Below are 6397 nucleotides of genomic sequence, written 5' to 3' on the forward strand. Positions count from 1 at the left end.
CCGGTGTCATTTGTCTGTCCATTGATTACTTTTGATACTGAACAATGACGAAGTTCATGGTATCTACTAACAGTTACCATAGACTTCCAGTCATTGCGCTAACGCTAGTTAGCAACTACCTCCAAACTTTACGCAGAAACACACATGGTATCCATGAGTTCATATGACCCTGGGGAAGAAGGTGAAGGGCTACATTGCCAAAATCCTGACGTATCCCTTTAAACATTAAGACGATAGTACCAGATGCATCATTATTTAGGAGCCAACTGTATGTGTTTCACGAACACACAAACAATGTATGTACAACTAACTCATTTCTTAATTTTTAAAATAAATTTGCTAACATTTCTAAAAAACTTTTTTCGCTTTGTCATTATGGGGTATTGTGTGCAGATTGCGCAGGACATTTTTTTTATTCCAGTTTAGAATAAGACTAAGGTAACAAAATGTTGAAAAAGTGAAGGGGTCTGAATACTGACTTACTGTAGGCCTATTCTTGTGTGTACTAATAATCTAAACCAGATCTAGTGTGACAGTAAAACAGGAAGTGAATGATATCATGCAATAAACATGTTGCTTAATGAGTCCGGTGACTTTCATTGCGTTTGTCAGGAATTCATGTGTGTTCTTCCTGTGATTGCCCTGTATAGAACAAGTCTTGTCTATTGATTTTGGTTGGAGACAGGAAAAAAGAAGCTTAACATAAATGGAGTTGAGAGCTCAAAAATAAACATCTATGTTGTAATAAATAAAAGATTCCATTGTGGCACAAATGTTTGTTAGAAGGGGAGAATACTGAGTTGTGTGACAAGATGATTTCATGGTGATTGTTATTCTATCCCTCCCAGGAACTCTGTCATACAATGAGACAATGTTGCACAGCGTGAGAGTCACTTTTCACTGTAGACACTCAACATAATGGAGAGCCAAACCTTTCAGATCTTGTCCAGAAATGACAAACCATTTCCGGTTGTAGCCCCTCCTTTAAACTAATAACCTCATAAAAGTTTTCCATCATGATATGTGATAGATTACTGTATATTAAGAGTTTAGATATGTGTCCATAAAGTTGGTAAAACATGTAAGGAATGTATTTACTGTCATCACTTTAAGAACATGGTTACAGCAGAACTGTTCGTGAGGAAGCTGGGATGATATTGTGTTAACCACAAACACACAAGAATACTTACAGTATTTTACTGCTTAGAAACCATGCATAAAATATGCAGATATCTACAGCTTTGACAAATATTATGTCAGAGCTGGGAGGAGTGGCAGGAAATGATGAAAGGGTGTGCCGTTTCCTCAGTTACTCTACATGAGTCACACTTAGAATTGTTCTACGTAGCACATTTACATGGAGTGGTTCTGATACTTTAAATACCAAAGTGGTGATTATTTAAAAATAAAACAATCCATCCAGCTCAGCGTGCCACTCCTTCAGGGGTGTAATCATTAGTCCAAACAGTTGCAAATGTTCCGTTTCTCAACTAAAATGAGTCTCCTTGACAAATTCAGGTAGGTCCCTCCCCATTTCGTTCCGTTGGCTTCCATTTAAGAAATGTTTTGAAACAGAATCGGTGTAATAAATCAAATCATATGTTATTTGACACATGCGTAGAATACAACATTTCACCTTACCGTGAAATGCTTACTTACAATCCCAACCAACAGTGCAGTTCAAGAAAGAGTTAAGAAAATATTTACTAAATAAACTAAAGTAAAAAAATACAAATAATTAACACAATAAAATAACAAAAACAGGGCTAAATACAGGGGGTACCGGTGCCGAGTCAATGTGCAAGGGTACAGGTTAGTCGAGGTAATTTGTACATGTAGGTATGGGTAAAGCGACTATGCATAGATAATAGACGGCGCGTAGCAGCAGTGAAAACCAAATGGAGGGGTGTCAATGTAAATAGTCCGGTGGCCATTTGATTAATTGTTCAGCAGTCTTATGGCTTGAGGGTAGAAGCTGTTAAGAAGACTTTTGGTCCAAGACTTGGCGCTCTGGTACCTTTTGCCGTGCGGTAGCAGAGAGAACAGTCTATGACTGGAGTCTTTGACCATTCTTTGGGCCTTCCTCTGACACCGCCTAGTATATAGGTCCTGTACGGCAGGAAGCTTGGCCCCAGTAATGTACTGGGGTCAGATGCCGAGCAGTTTCCATACCAGGCGCAGATGCAACCGGTCAGGATGCTCTCGATGGTGCAGCTGTAGAACTATTAGAGGATCTGGGGACCCATAACAAATCTTTTCAGTCTCCTGAGGGGAAAAAGGTGTTGTCATGCCCTCTTCACAACTGTCTTGATGTGTTTGGACCATGGTAGTTTGCTGGTGATGTGGACACCAAGGAACTTGAAACTCTCGACCTGCTCCACTATAGCCCCGTCGATGTCAATGGGGGCCTGTTCGGGACGCATTTTCCTGTAGTCCACGATCCTCTGTCTTGCTCACATTGAGGGAGAGTTTATTGTCCTGGCACCACACTGCCAGCTCTCTGACCTCCCTATAGGCTGTCTCATCGTTGTTGGTGAATTAGGCCTACCACCGTTGTCATCAGTAAACTTAATGATGGTGTTGGAGTCGTGTTTGGCCACGCAGTCGTGGGTGAACAGGGAGTACAGGAGGGGACTAAGCACGCACCCCTGAGGGGCCCCCGTGTTAAGGATCAGCGTGGCAGATATGTTGTTGCCTACCCTTACCAGCTGGGGGCGGCCCGTCAGGAAGTCCAGGATCCAGTTGCAGAGGGAGGTGTTTAGTCCCAAGGTCCTTAGCTTAGTGATGAGCTTTGAGGGCACTATGGTGTTGAACGCTGAGCTGTAGTCAACTGCATTCTCACATAGGTGTTCCTTTTGTCCAGGTGGGAAAGGGCAGTGTGGAGTGCGATTGAGATTGCGCCGTCTGTGGATCTGTTGGGGTGATATGTGAATTGGAGTGGGTCTAGGTTTTCCAGGATGATGGTGTTGATGTAAGCCATGACCAGCCTTTCAAAGCACTTCATGGCTACCGACCTGAGTGCTACGGTGCGGTAATCATTTAGGCAGGTTACCTTCGCTTCCTTGGGCACAGGGACTGTGGTGGTCTGCTTGAAACATGTAGGTATTACAGACTCGGTCAGTGAGAGGTTGAAAATGTTAGTCAAGATACTTGCCAGTTGGTCTGCGCATGCTTTGAGTACACATCCTGATAATCCATCTGGCCCCGCGGCTTTGTGAATGTTGACCTGTTTAAAGGTCTTGCTCACATCGGCTTCAGAGAGCGTGATCATCCGGAACTGCTGGTGCTCTCATGCATGCTTCAGTTTTGCTTGCCTCGAAGTGAGCATAAAAGGCATTTAGCTCGTCTGGTAGGCTCACGTCACTGGGCAGCTCGTGGCTTGGTTTCCTTTTGTAATCCGTAACAATTTTCAAGCCCTGCCACATCCGACGAGTGTCAGAGCCGGTGTAGTAGGAATACACCCAGGTTCACTACTGACTTGATCTGGTTGGTTCCTAGCTGGGGTGTTTTGTAATAAACTGTTTACTCAAAACAGAAAATGTTTTTCAACAAAAACAATAGGTTTTTTTGGACATTCTGGGGTGTATTCAATACGTCTCGCAACGGAAACCGTTTACCATTTAAAAACCAAACGGAAGCAAACAGAACTGTCACGACCTGATCTGTTTCACCAGTCTTTGTGCTTGTCTCCATCCTCCTCCAGGTGTCGTCCATTATCCCGTGTGTATTTATACACGTGATTTCTTGTCTGTCGGTTGCCAGTTCGTCTTGTTTGTTCAAGCCTACCTGCATTTTGTCTCAGCTCCTGTTTTTCCCTAGCCTCTCTTTTTCTCGTCCTCCTGTTTTTTTTTAAACTTTTGCTTGTCCTGACCCTGTCTGACCACCTGTCTGACCCTGCCTGCCGTCCTGTACCTTGGCCTCTGCTCTGGATTATCAACCCCTGCCTGCCTTGACCTGTCGTTCGCCTGCCCGTGGTTACAATAAACATGGTTACTTCACAGTCTGCACTTGGGTCGTACCATGATTCCTGATAGGAATGAAACGGGGGACATACCTTAATTTATTCAATAGAAACTTGTTTTTGTATTTTTTATTGTTGTTGATAAGACCTAGGAAATTACAACCTTTTTTTAGTCACACTAATGCAAAAATACACAGCATAAATTCAAAGCACACTTACAATTAACATTGCGATTCGAATGCAGTTAATTAACCCTGTACCTCCCAGTTTTGGGGGCATCTGAAGCTCATTTCCTGCATTTCTACACAATCTAAATATGACCCATGGCCCTTTCGCAGTCTCTATTTAGAACATAAAGTAAGCAAAAATGCCCAAGCTAGGTAAGATATCATTATTAAATATGTTTAAGTGTTAAGACCGAAAAAAATACTTGAAAGTACTACTTAAGTAGTTTTTTTAGGTATCTGTACTTTACTATTTATATTTTTGACAACTTTATACTTTTACTTTAATACATTCCTAATGAAAGTGATGTACTCCATACATTTTCCCTGAAACCCAAAAGTACTCCTTACATTTTGAAAAGTGTCTAATTCACACACTTATCAAGAGAACATCCCTACTGCCTCTTATCTGGCAGACTCACTAAACACATGTTTAATTTGTAAATTCTCTCTGAGGGTGAGAGCGTTCCCCTGACTATCCGTGAAACTATAAAATGGTGCCATTTCAAGGAATTTGAAATTATTTATACTTTTATTTTTGATACTTTTGTATATTTTAGCAATTACATTTACTTTTGATACTTATTATATATATATATATATATGTAAAACCAAATACTTTTACACTTTTACTCAAGTAGGATTTTACTGGGTGACTCACTTTAACTTGAGTCATTTTCTATTAAGGTATCTTTACTTTTACTCAAGTATGAAATTGGGTACTTTTCCTACCACTGCGTTTGTCATAAACGTTATAAACATTATCCAAACCACAAGCTAGAACGAGCACCTTTTCATTTGACATATTTTCATTGGATTCGTCTGTCACAAAGTCAGCCATTCATGCAGCCACCGCCCCACTACGTAGGAGGGACGTCCCCACAAACTTGCCTGGTGGTGTTGTTTACCAACAAGCACTAATATCAGAACTTCTCAAGGCACATATTTTTTTATGGTCTGTTTTTCACTCACTTTTGTCATCAAGCGCGAAAATGTGTTATCTTTCATAGTTTCTACCTACCAGAGATTTACTGTGTCAGTTCGTATATTTAGCAACGAATCAGCTGATAGGAACATCACTGAAAGACTCTTCCGAACAAGGACAACCATATACATACCCACAAAAACGTAGGTTGGGAAATACTGAGATAGAGACTAAGCGAAATGCCACATCAATACACCGAAAGTCGTCAAACGATGTGTCGTTCAGTGGGCGAGTCAATACAAATCACAGAAAACCTTTGTCACCTCAATAAAAGTTAACCAAAACAATAATGTGCTAGTTAGGTTGTAATCGTTTTGCTGCAGGCTACACGCATTATCGTGATGAAACGGTGAAATGATATCCAATGTTATGTAGCATGTTGGACAGAAAACGGAATACTGTGGCCCTATGTGTAATAGCAACATAGGCTAACAAACATAAGTGTTATACTAGCCCATTTCATTACATCCATAATATTATACTCATAAAGAGATGACATAGCTGCATATCTTTTGCACGTTTCGCCTTTTCTTCTTTCCTCTTTTTCCTAAACTGGGTACCTGATGGCTTAGATCTTTTCTTATTCATTTGTGTTGATTTGGCACTCGAGCATCAATACATTACCCATCCCCCAACACTGTCAACTAAGTCAAGACTAAACCAATTCACCTTGGTGGTGTGCAAACTGGTTTTATATTATTCTTAACGATTTTGCACACACCAGAAAAAAATGCAACAATATGTCTGTGAAACTAATATTCACAGTATTATAAATGAATTGTGGTTTATTTGGTAGCATTTCGTAGTGTGACTAATTTTACTAATTACATTAGTACTGTACAAAGTTAGAGGTGCGCTATTTGATAGATTTCCCCGCTCCCCCTGACTCGGGCTTCCAGTGGGGAGACCTGAGGTCAACCTACCCCAGCCCCCCTCCCCATCTCATACTTCTGAATGGGAGACCATCCCAGGCAGTAAGTAGCCTGCCTAGCTCAAAAACTAGAATCAGTGCGCCCACTCCGACAAGGTTAATTGACCCACAGTCCCACATGGTGACATGATATCATTGACGTGACGTGCAAATGAGCGATAGAAAACAGAACACGCAAATGTCACCATTACAAAATAAATTGTGCGGTCGCCCTGTGCCCACGTCGCCTATTCCTAAATCCGCCACTGCCTACAAGAATAGTCCCAGTAAACAAAAATTACGCTGAAAAGACGTCT

Source organism: Oncorhynchus clarkii, chromosome 16 (genome assembly GCF_045791955.1).
Source record: "Oncorhynchus clarkii lewisi isolate Uvic-CL-2024 chromosome 16, UVic_Ocla_1.0, whole genome shotgun sequence".
NCBI lineage: Eukaryota > Metazoa > Chordata > Actinopteri > Salmoniformes > Salmonidae > Oncorhynchus > Oncorhynchus clarkii.